Consider the following 12,316-nt stretch of genomic DNA (forward strand, 5'->3'; position numbering starts at 1 on the left):
GCAGATTAACTACGGATGATAAATCATCAGATGATCTATGTGCAAGAAGAGATACTGGTGTGCAAAAGAGCAGAAAAGTAAATAAATAAAAGCAGTATGGGGGGTGAGGTAGGTAAATTGGGTGGGTAGTTTACAGATGGACTATGTACAAGCTGCAGCGATCGGGTTAGCTGCTCGGATAGCAGTTTTTAAAGTTGTTGAGGGAGATAAAAGTCTCCCAACTTCACGGAGATGCTATTATGCAGTGTCGTTTCCAAAGTCGCAGGCAGCAGAGACTGGAAGGAAAGCGGTCCAAAATGATGGTTTTTGGCTTTAGGGAAATGATCAGTGAGACTAACACTGTGCAGCGCGCTGACCTGCGGGGTGAGTGTAGCCATAAGTGACCAGTGAACTGAGATAAGCGCGCATCTTACTGGCAATAGCCTTGTAGATGACACCTGGAGCCAGTGGGACAAAGCTGACGACGAAACTGTAGCGAGGGCCAGCCGACTAGGGCATACGGTCGCAGTGGATGGGTCGATAAAGTTGCTTTTAGTAACAAACGAATGGGCACTGGTGATACTGCAGTCCAAGTTTGCTGAGTAGAGTATTGAAGCTTTTTGTATGATGAATCGCCGAAAGTCAGAGGATCGGTAGATAGTCAGTTTTACGTAGGGATAAGATATTTGGCGGCGTGGAAGATGAAGGCAGGCTTTGGTTAGCGGAATAGAAAGGCCGATTCTTGGATTTTGATTTTGGAGTTGGAGATGTTTGATGAGTCTGGAAAAGGAGAGTTTGCAGATCTAGCAGACACCTATTACTTTATAGATGTCCGACATATCTTAGGTCGGACGCGATCCAGAGGGTGGTATGCTAGTCGGGACGTCGGGGTGCAGGGCAGCGAACGGTTTGAAAAGCATGCATTGTGGTTACTAGCGTTAAGAGCAGTTGGAGGCCACGAAAGGAGTATTGATATGGCAATTGAAGCTCGTTTGGAGGTTAGATCAGCACAGTGTCCAAGGAAGGGCCGGAACAGTATATAGAATCGGTGTCGTCTGCGTAGAGGTGATCAGAGGAATCGCCCGCAGCAAGAGCGAACATACATTGATGGATACAGACGCAAAGAGCGGCACCCAGAGAATTGAACCCTGTGTACCCCATAGAGACTGCCAGAAGGACCGGACAACATGCCCTCCGATTGACACACTGACTCTGTCTGCAAAGTAAGTTAGTGAACAGGCAAGGCCAGTCATTAGAAAAACCGAGGCTACTGAGCTTGCGATAAGCAATATGGTGATTGACAGAGTCGAAAGCCTTGCCAGGTCGAATGAAGACGGACGCGGCAGCTTTCCAATCCTTGGGGATCTCAGATGATACGAAGGAGAGGTTGAACAGGCTGGTAATAGGGGCTGCGACAATGGCGGCGGACAGTTTCAGAAATAGGGGGTCCAGATTGTCAAGCCCAGCTGATTTGTATGGGTCCAGGTTTTCCAGCTCTTTCAGAACATCTGCTATCTGGATTTGGGTAAAGGAGAAGCTGGGGAGGCTTGGGCGAGTAGCAGCGGTGAGCTCATGCCTCAGAAGGCTGAATGGCATTTTTGTAGACTATTGTTGTACAGCCCAGTCTTGTTGAGTCATCGAAGGGAGATGGTAGCAGAGCACATTGAAGGACCCATGGGGCACGCTAGATGAATGCCTGCAGTCTCCAGAGAAAGGGGGAGATTGCTGTTGTCTTTTGAAGGATGAGCAAGCTTTTTGCACGCTCAGTTCAATTTTGTTCACTCACAGTCTAAAAATAGAAATTATCTTTCTAGAAATGGTGAAATGTGAGTTTTGGTATACGTCTTATAGCTTTTAATATGTTTTTCCCCCAGAAAAGGTGAATATGAAGCAAAATGTACATCAGAAAAGTACAAGTGTAAACAATTGGCTAATCACGGACAGCAACAAGGTGCCATCTTGGAGGACTTGTATAAGGTGAAAGCCCATGCATTATCAAAGTTGTTTGTAGAGAATTAGTTGCACTTTGACTATAAAAGTATGCTTTTGGTCCCTGGCCTGCTGTAATTGTAGCTTGAACGGTTAAGTCTGTGTTGTCCCCAGACTCTGTCAGGTCTCGGTATAAACAGAGAAACATTGATAGGATTATGTCCCTTCAAGAAAGCTTAGAAGGCTTAACCTTTAAATTGATCATTGATTCCCCCCTTTCCGTTTAAGTTGTTATGAGAATTATGTCCTGTTCACTTTTAAACCATATTGCTCATGTCTGCAAATGTCATAGGTGGGAAAGGGTTCGTACAAGGTACTTGTGTACTTGAATTTGGCACTCTGAAATTCAAGTACTGGAATACATTGAAAATCAGACATTTTCTGAAGTTGGTAAATGTATTGGTCTTGCGAATTCATTTCCAGGCAGACTACTGAGTTTTATTTCCTCATGTGTTTGGCGCTCTGGTTGGTACAGAACTGACTAATTAGGTGCCGCCAAACGTCACAATGATAGCTAAAATGGCGGGCAAATGTAGATTCAATCCTCACTGGCAGGATATTGATGTTTATGAGTGGGTTTTGCCAGACCCAACCAGGAATGTAATGGAGGGTAAACGCTGTTTCCGCACCTTTTTATTTAGTTAATTATTGTTTACCAATTTATTATTGCATTCCCAGTGTTGATCAACGCTCAGAAGGTTTCTTGATCTGAGTTGTAATCCCGGCTGTGAATGATTCATGTATGCTCATTATGTTCACCTGCTCCCTTCAGTTTTAAGTGGCAGAGAGACGCCGCTGACAGTGGGATTTAAAAAAAGATGTATCTCTCGACTCCTGAATTGTGACATCCCCCAAACAAACAAAAAACCTGACTCTCAGAGAATGAGTGTACAACTGATTCATCGCTGATATTCCTGTCAGATGTCTAGCTAGGTAGCTCAAGGGCTTTGGCTGTTAGCCAGGTAGCTAGCTATGACTAGCTGGCTAGAAGGATGAAGTTAGAAGCTAACGTTGAACGGAGCCTGACTTTAGCAGGAGCAGTTCACAAATATTAAGCTAACTATAATCAAAAGATGTGCTTCTATAAGTTCTTATAACAAAATAGCTTTTCTTTACAGAGAGTAGTGAGACAGAAAGTGGTCAGTCAAGCTGCAATGTAGGCAAAGGAGATACACAAAGAGAGGAAGCATTGAAGCGAGCAGGGAGAGAGGTTAGTGCTACAGTGGTTCCCAAACTTGGGGTTGGAGACCCATAAGGGGTCCCCTAAAATGTAAATAGGGTCCGCTGAGATAATTTCTTATCTTATCAAACACATTAATAACTTGTTTCTCTTCCAATGGGTATAGAATACAACATTTTAGAGTTAACTAGGGCCTTTTAAACTGTTCACATTCACTTTCATGTCATTATGTGTTGGGACAGCCTGTGGCACCAATTTAAATTATAAAGACAATGTACTATTATTATCATGTACACTGAACAAAAAATATGAATGCAACATACAACGATTTCAAAGATTTTACTGACTTACAGTTCACATAAGAAAATAAGTAAACATCATCAGTACTGACTTACCACTCCTGTATGTAGTAAATAAGTAGTGAAATACATATTTTTGAGTAGAACTTGTAAGGTAGTGATGAATAGTAAGTTAGTTGTTTTTATTCTTGCGGTTGTGGCGATATACTGTCATCTGGTGGCGACTAGAAACAATTGTATAAAACGAACTATTACAAATTGATGGTCCTGAAAAATAAATATTAGTGCTTGACAAAGTACTTCAAAGTTGTTGAATTTGACTTTCCCCTGTCTGTATGAACCCTGGAGGGAGTAGTAAAGAGTATCTAATGCTGGTTGTAGTATCTGGATTCCAGTATTGCTTCTTTGGTCTTGTCCCAGAGGCTTGATCATGTCATGAGTGTGCTGGGAGTTGGGAAATTATGGCTTGATAGTACTTGGCCAAACTTCTATAGGAACATGTGGATGGTTAGATATGAACTTGAAACCTTGACCCCCAAATAATGGTTTTGCCAGCTCCTATAATAAAGCCATTTTCTAATGGTCTCTACCATGGTTGTGGTCAATTCCACAAATTAAAATAAAATTCAATTTCCTCTCCCTATAAATTTTATTTTACAATTCCAATTCAATTTCAATTAAATTGTTTGAAGATTGCTGCACTTCCAATTCCAAGTACATTCGCCGCTTCTTTCTTGAATTCTATAATTTAATTTGGAATTTGAAATTAAATTAGAATTGACCTCAACCCTGGTCTCCACACACAAAAAAATMTGGGTTTCTCAAGGGTTCTTTTGGAAGGGTGATGGTTCTATGTGGAACCACAATGACTTAAAGAACCGTTTGAGCTCTTCAATGGTTCTTTGCAGTTCACACATTTTTTTATTTACTCTTTAAGTGATAATTCAAATGTAGGGAAGGTGGCTCATTAAATTATTTTAGGGTGTGCTTTACTTACAGCTCAGTCAGTTGTTCTCAATTATCTTTTATTTATTTATTTCATTTTTATTTAACCAGGTAGGCTAGTTGAGATCAATTTCTCATTTGCAACTGCGACCTGGCCAAGATAAAGCAATGCAGTTCGACAAATACAACAACACAGAGTTACACATGGAATAAGCAAACATACAGTCAATAATACAGTAGAAAAAGTACATATACAGCATGTGCAAATGAGGTAGGATAAGGGAGATAAGGCAATAAATAGGCCATGGTGGTGAAGTAATTACAATATAGCAATTAAACACTGGAATGGTAGATGTGCAGAAGATTAATGTGCACGTAGAGATACTGGGGTGCAAAGGAGCAAGATAAATAAATAAATACAGTATTGGGGATGCGGTAGTTGGATGGGCTATTTACAGATGGGCTATGTACAGGTGCAGTGATCTGTGAGCTGCTCTGACAGCTGGTGCTTAAAGCTAGTGAGTGAGATATTAGTCTCCAGCTTCAGTGATTTTTGCAGTTCGTTCCAGTCATTGGCAGCAGAGAACTGGAAGGAAAGGCGGCCATAGGAGGAATTGGCTTTGGGGGTGACCAGTGAGATATACCTGCTGGAGTGCGTGCTACGGGTGGGTGCTGCTATGGTGACCAGTGAGCTGAGATAAGGCGGGGCTTTACCTAGCAGAGACTTGTAGATGACCTGGAGCCAGTGAGTTTGGCGACCAGTATGAAGCGAGGTCCAGCCAACGAGAGCGTACAGGTCGCAGTGGTGGGTAGTATATGGAGCTTTGGTGACAAAACAGATGGCACTGTGATAGACTGCATCCAATTTGTTGAGTAGAGTGTTGGAGGCTATTTTGTAAATGACATCGCCGAAGTCAAGGATCGGTTGGATGGTCAATTTTACTAGGGTATGTTTGGCAGCATGAGTGAAGGATGCTTTGTTGTGAAATAGGAAGCCGATTCTAGATTTAATTTTGGATTGGAGATACTTAATCTGAGTCTGGAAGGAGAGTTTACAGAGTAGTGATGCTGGATGGGTGGGCAGGTGCGGGCAGCGATCGGTTGAAGAGCATGCATTTAGTMTTACTTGCATTTAAGAGCAGTTAGAGGCCACGGAAGGAGAGTTGTATGGCATTGAAGCTCGTCTGGAGGTTAGTTAACACAGTGTCCAAAGAAGGGCCAGAGGTATACAGAATGGTGTCGTCTGCGTAGAGGTGGATCAGAGAATCACCAGCAGCAAGAGCGACATCATTGATGTATACAGAGAAGAGTCGGCCCGAGGATTGAACCCTGTGGCACCCCCATAGAGACTGCCAGTGGTCCAGACAACAGGCCCTCCTATTTGACACACTGAACTCTATCAGAGAAGTACTACTGAAGGCTTTGGAGCTTTCACCAAATTGTTCCCGCAAAACGGTTCATTACTCTGAGCTTCGTTATCTGTCCATAATACACATTAGAGACATCTGCTGGTCAGCATTAAATAGGAGCTTGTTTATCACAACTCCGTGGTGCAGCGGTACATCGTTGGCTTTAGTAGCCTATAATCCGTTGGAATACCAGGTCCTTGCATCATGCTTCCATTTTTTGCTTCCCTTTTTCTCCTTCATGTTTACTATGTAAAAAAAATGGAATCTATGACATTATTTAGGATGCTTAAGACAGAAGCTTATGCTATACTAAATAAAACAAAATATATGGACAGTGTTGTTTCACATAAAACCATTTTTGAAATAGTATGTCTCAACAGGATTTGACCTCATACACTCACATCCCTGAATGTTCCATAATCTACCTGCTAAACTACCGATCAGATGAAACATTTGTACAAAATCCTAGTTATATTTGTAAGTACGTGTCCAGTAGAGGTTGGCGTTTGTAAGCAGCTTGGAAGAGAAGAAAGCACCGGAACCACGGCGAAATCAGTGGGATCTCATATTTTGCAACACACAGTTTTAAAAAGCACGAGATCAAACGAAGCTGCGGACGTCATTGATGATGTACCTCTGATAAAGTGATACAAGCATCAGCACACTGCCTCGAAGTTACCTGCTTAGTGATTTTGACGCATACCTCAGAGCTCCGGTATCAAACGTAACATCACTACAATTCTCTCCTCAGGGACCCCCAGCTGTTCCAGAGGTAGCTCACTAGTTTCAACTTTTCAATTAATACAATAACACCTATAATAGGGTTGACCAGAATAAAAAACCCTGTATGGTTCTACAAAGAACCTTTCAGATTGAGAAAGGTTCTTTATAGAACCATTATCCATAAAGATTCTAAAAAGAATCATGAAAAAGGGTTGTATATAGCCCCAAAAAGGGTTGTAACCATAGCAGAACCCTTTTTTGTTCCTACAGTATATAGAACCTTTTTTAATGACAGGGTTCTTTATTTTTATAGCCTTATGAGAATGTTTTTATAAAACCTTCAAAAAAGGGTGTTATAATGCACCAAAAATGGTTCCGCTATGGTTATATGTCAAAGAACCCCTATCTGGTACTATTTAGAACCCTAATTATTTAGTGTGTATCAGTATCTTTTGTTTATTGTACAGTAGGAAAATGAGCTCCCAATGAGATCCCAGTGGATTTCTGTGGCTTTCCAAATGGAGTCAGTCAATAAGATGTCTAGCGTATCCCCTGGCCGGCTTAATGCTAGAGGCAAACATGTAATAAAAAGTAAATACGTCTTGTCATTAATATCTACAGTAGATAACCCAACCAAAATGTCTTCTCCGTAAAATGCTCTGCAGATCATTGACATTTGTTCCGGCTCCTTCTGCCACATATTGACAGGTAATTAAAACTAAAGCAAACATGGGTTTCAGGTTCATATGGCCTATAATTTTTCATTATCTCCCAAAAGCAGGCATTAACCCTGAAGGGAAGGAGAATTTGTTGCTCAATGCCTGTCATTGTCAGCAGGCTTCCCGCTTATTTCGTCTGACATAAAAATGACCTTTACGAAACAAATCCAAATTCCAATTTCTAGTCAATCATTGTTTGGGACTGTTAAGGCGGTTGTCATATATGACATTACACTGTAATGTTCAAAACAGCAATGTGTGTCTTCATCTATGGGACTTTGTCTTCACATTATAGATCATCTTGGTTGGTCCTCGTGCAGAATTTGCCCGCGGGAGATTACATTATAGAGAATGCATAAAGAGCTCTTCATCCTGTCTATTTTGGCCTCCTATATGTTTCATTAACAAACACATTCACCATCACTCAACAAACAATCCTCTAACCAGCAATCGCTAGCACAGAATTCTGGAAAAGATTTACGAGTTAAAATCATCTGTGACAGTTGTATTAAAATCGACAGAGAACCTTTTTGTTATAAAATATTGCTCCTAACCATAACAAACGTATCTCTTGTAGGTGGTAGCATTGTTGCCAGGAGAAAATGTGTTTTTTGATCACAAAGAAACAGCCTTGATAAGTCTTGATCTTCCTTGTTTCTTGTTTTACCAGCTGAATATAATTCTTGATGCCAGCCGTTGCCAGGGGTTATGGTAATACCATTGTCTGAATTCATCCAGATGTCTCATTCAAAGGAGGTTGGTGGCACCTTCATTGGGGAGAAAGGGCTTGTGGTCATGGCTTGAGTGGAATGAGTGGAATGGTATCAAATACCATTCAATTGATGACATTCAATTCGCAACGTTCCAGACGTTATGAGCCGTCCTTCCCTCAGCAGCCTCCACTGGTCTCATTGTTTATCTAGAACAGGGGTGTCAAACTAATTTTTCTCCCTGGGCCTCATCCGGTCTTTAAACGAGGTCCGGAGAGCAGCGATACAAACTGGTTGTATTTCCTTGCCATCATAATTTGCCGGGACCACCGCTTTTCTAGAATGTTATATGTATTTTGTACCAGATTTTGTAAATCCTCATGTATCTGACCAATGGTGGAACAAATCCAGAGCCTGAACTCTCTGAATCTGTCTACTAGCTAGATGTTAAGACCTCAATTGTCAGCAACAATAGACATCTAGCACCAAGCTGATGTTATCCCTGTGAGAGAAAATGGAGTGATAGGCCCATCCCTCATCACAGAGGACAAGTGGCCTTGAATGGTGAGGGCGGGTAGCCAGGAGGGAGACAAGGAGGGAGACAAGTGGACTGGAAGAGGAGTGTGAAGTCAGATAGAGTAGCGTAATATACTACCTCCACTTCTCACTCTGTGCTGGTTTGGAGTGCTCAGAGGGCATTTGCTTGGTCTGTAATTGAATTCTCAAGTGTCACAGAAGCTCCTATAAACAGGGTGTAGTCGTCAGCCTGAAAACCCATGTTCTGGGAAGAAGTACTGTATACTCACATCCAGGTATATTTTGAAGACATAAAAAAATAACATTGAAATTAGCACAGACCAATCACCATGAACTCTATCTCACCCTTCACAGGATCAAAGTTCAATAAAGATTTAGACAATAGCTATAGGATTAGTACTGTGCTCTGAGCTTTACACAGCACCATGTAATACAATGTGATCTGGGCTGGTACACTGCATAAAACGATGTAGATACCCCTGTTTTAACACGCATCAATATTAATGTTGAGTTTATCGGCTCTGACATTTAGATTGACTGGGGCCGTAAAGGTGTCTAAGTAAGCAGGTTGTAAATATATTACTCTTAAAAACCCCACGAAATCTGTCAGCTGCCACCACCACATTTATAGAGGTGCTGCCTTGTGATGGAGGACCTTGAGTGTTCTTCCAGTTCACTTATAATTAGTTCTATTAGTGCAAGTTCACTGGAATGGGCCCTGGCCCTGCCTGCCTGCGTTGGTTCTCTTAGGTACCACTGACCGGCAGCACAGGCATGTGGTAGTKATCTCCAGTAATCACCCTCTCTCACAGTTTTCTGTGAACCTCAGTTGTAATGACTTTGGGCTTTTCAAAACTTCAGACACTCATTTTTCAGACACTCGTTCCAGCGTTGCCATGACTAAAGTGACTAGTCGTCTGGTTTTTGTTGTAGTGGAGGATTTCAGGCTGGTTGCATTTGAAAGACACAGTAAATGAAACATGGATCTTTCCTAATAATATCTCCTGATGAACGGGTTAAGGATCGGGTTTTAAAGATATGCCCCCAACCCTAAGAAGGACGAAACAGGTTCAATTTAATGAACAGTAAAAATCATGTTTTTCATGAAATTTTATGATATTTGAAGGAAACCAGATCAAAGTATGATGACTAATGTGTGGAAAATGACTGTTGCTTCTACATTGATCAAGTTTGATCATAAAGTTAAGGGCTTCCCGAGTGGCGCAGTGGTCTAAGGCACTGCATCGCAGTGCTAGCTGTGCCACTAGAGATCCTGGTTTGAGTCCAGGCTCTGTCACAGCCTGCCGCACCCGTMTGGCGGTGCACAATTGGCCCAGCGTCGTCCGGGTTAGGCTGGCTTTCGGGTTAAGTGGGCATTGTGTCAAGAAGCAGTGTGGCTTGGTTGGGTTGTGTTTTGGAGGATGCACGGCTCTCGACCTTCGCCTCTCCCGAGTCTGTACGGGAGCTGCAGCGATGGGACAAGACTGTAACTACCAATTGYATACCARGAAAAAGGGGTAAAAAAAAAGTTTGATCATAAAGTTACTGGTCCTTGGGTTCACTTGGGTTCATTATTAAGGGACATGATGGTGATGACATCACCATAACTCTAATTTTAAATCACATGATATTCTTGTACGTATTATAAATAAGGACCGCATTGTAACCAACATCGGAGAAGGCGTGTTTGCAGAGGGGCGTGACTTATATATCTAGATAGCTACTCTCCTGGTGCCAAAAGTTGACTGTAGGGTTCAGCAAATATAATTAAAAGTTGAACCTATTCATCTATGGAAAAGATACTGTACTTATATGTTTCCCCTTTCATCTGTGTCTGGTGTTAGCTAGTTACTGGTTAGCTAGGTCTTCAGCCAAAAAGGGGGATATATATACACTAATGTTCAAAAATTTGGGTTCACTTAGACATTTCCATTTTTTTGTCCATTAAAATAACATCAAATTGATCAGAAATACAGTGTAGACATTGTTAATGTTGTAAATGACTATTGTAGCTGGAAACYGCAGATTTCTTTATATTTTGATGGAATATCTACATAGGTGTACAGAGGCCCATTATCAGCAACCATCACACCTGTGTTCCAATGGCACGTTGTGTTAGCTAATCCAAGTTTATCATTTAAAAAGGCTAATTGATCATTAGAAAAACCTTTTGCAATTATGTTAGCACAGCTGAAAACTGTTGTCCTGATTTAAAGAAGCAATAAAACTGTCCTTCTTTAGACTAGTTGAGTATCTGGAACATCAGCATTRGTGGGTTCGATTACAGGCTCAAAATGGCCAGAAACAAAAAACTTTCTTCTGAAACTCATCAATCTGTTCTTGTACTGAGAATTGAAGGCTATTCCATGCGAGAAACTGAAGATCTCGTACAATGCTGTGTACTACTCCCTTCACAGAACAGCGCAAACTGGCTCTAAACAGAATAGAAAGAGGAGTGTGAGGCCCCGGTGCACAACTGAGCAAGAGGTCAAGTACATTAGAGTGTCTAGTTTGAGAAACAGATGCCTCTCAAGTCCTCAACTGGCAGCTTCATTAAATAGTACCCGCAAAACACCAGTCTCAACGTCAACAGAGAAGAGGCGACTCCGGGATGCTGGACTTCTAGTTTCTCTGTCCAGTGTCTGTGTTCTTTTGCCCATCTTAATCTTTTATTTTTATTGGCCKGTCTGAGATATGGCTTTTTCTTTGGAACTCTGCCTAGAAGGCCAGCATCCCGGAGTCGCCTCTTCACTGTTGACGTTGAGACTACCTCATGAAGCTGGTTGAGAGAATGCTAAGAGTCTGCCAAGCTGTCATCAAGGCAAAGGGTGGCTACTTTGAAGAAACTCAAATATAAAGTATTTTTTCATTTGTTTAACACTTTTTTGGTTACTACATGATTCCATATGTGTTATTTCGTTGTGTTGATGTCTTATTCTACAARGTAGAACATAGTAAAAATAAAGAAAACTCTGGATTGAGTAGGTGTGTCCAAACTTTTGACTGGTACTGTATATTTAAAAGATTGTATTTAAAGATGCTACAGTTGTTTCAGTTGGTTACATCATTACATTTTCCACACGTATTTGTCCACCCTCACCTACCCACAGCTACTCTCACCTACCCCTACCTACCCTCACCTACCCTCACTTACCCACACCTACTCTCACCTACCCCTACCTACCCTCACCTACCCTCAGCTTTACCCACACCTACTTCCTACCTACCCCACCTACCCTCAACTCTACCCCACACCTCTCTCACCACCCTACTACCCCACCTACCCTCACTTACCCACACCTCCCTCACTTACCCCACACCTACTCTCATCTACCCATATCTACCATCAACTACCCTAACCTACCCTCACCAACCGTCAACATACACATACCTACCCACACCTACCTGACCTTCATATCCACTTGGACATTTATTTTGTCCCTTGTTACCACTTTATTATGCTTGGGATAGGCAGCCTCCACTCAGCCTCTGTCTCCAACACATTGTCAGTGGAGACGAAGGCCAAAAATAAGTCAGAACTTACACACACCCCACAGTAACTTTGCAGTGATGTGTGTGTGTGTGTGTGTGTGTGTGTGTGTGTGTGTGTGTGTGTGTGTGTGTGTGTGTGTGTGTGTGTGTGTGTGTGAGAGATAGCTGGGGGCACCTCACTGCCACCAGAGAAGGACCAATTGGCCCTCTTATAATGGACCACAGAGCCAGAGCCTACCTCACAATCTTCCACATGCGTTCTCTCTCTCTCAGACCTACCCTAACTAAGACACATGTTGAAGCTCAGCGATAGGACACAAAGTGTTACTTGGAA

The sequence above is a fragment of the Salvelinus sp. IW2-2015 genome, linkage group LG18, assembly GCF_002910315.2.
Source record: "Salvelinus sp. IW2-2015 linkage group LG18, ASM291031v2, whole genome shotgun sequence".
Classification (NCBI taxonomy): domain Eukaryota; kingdom Metazoa; phylum Chordata; class Actinopteri; order Salmoniformes; family Salmonidae; genus Salvelinus; species Salvelinus sp. IW2-2015.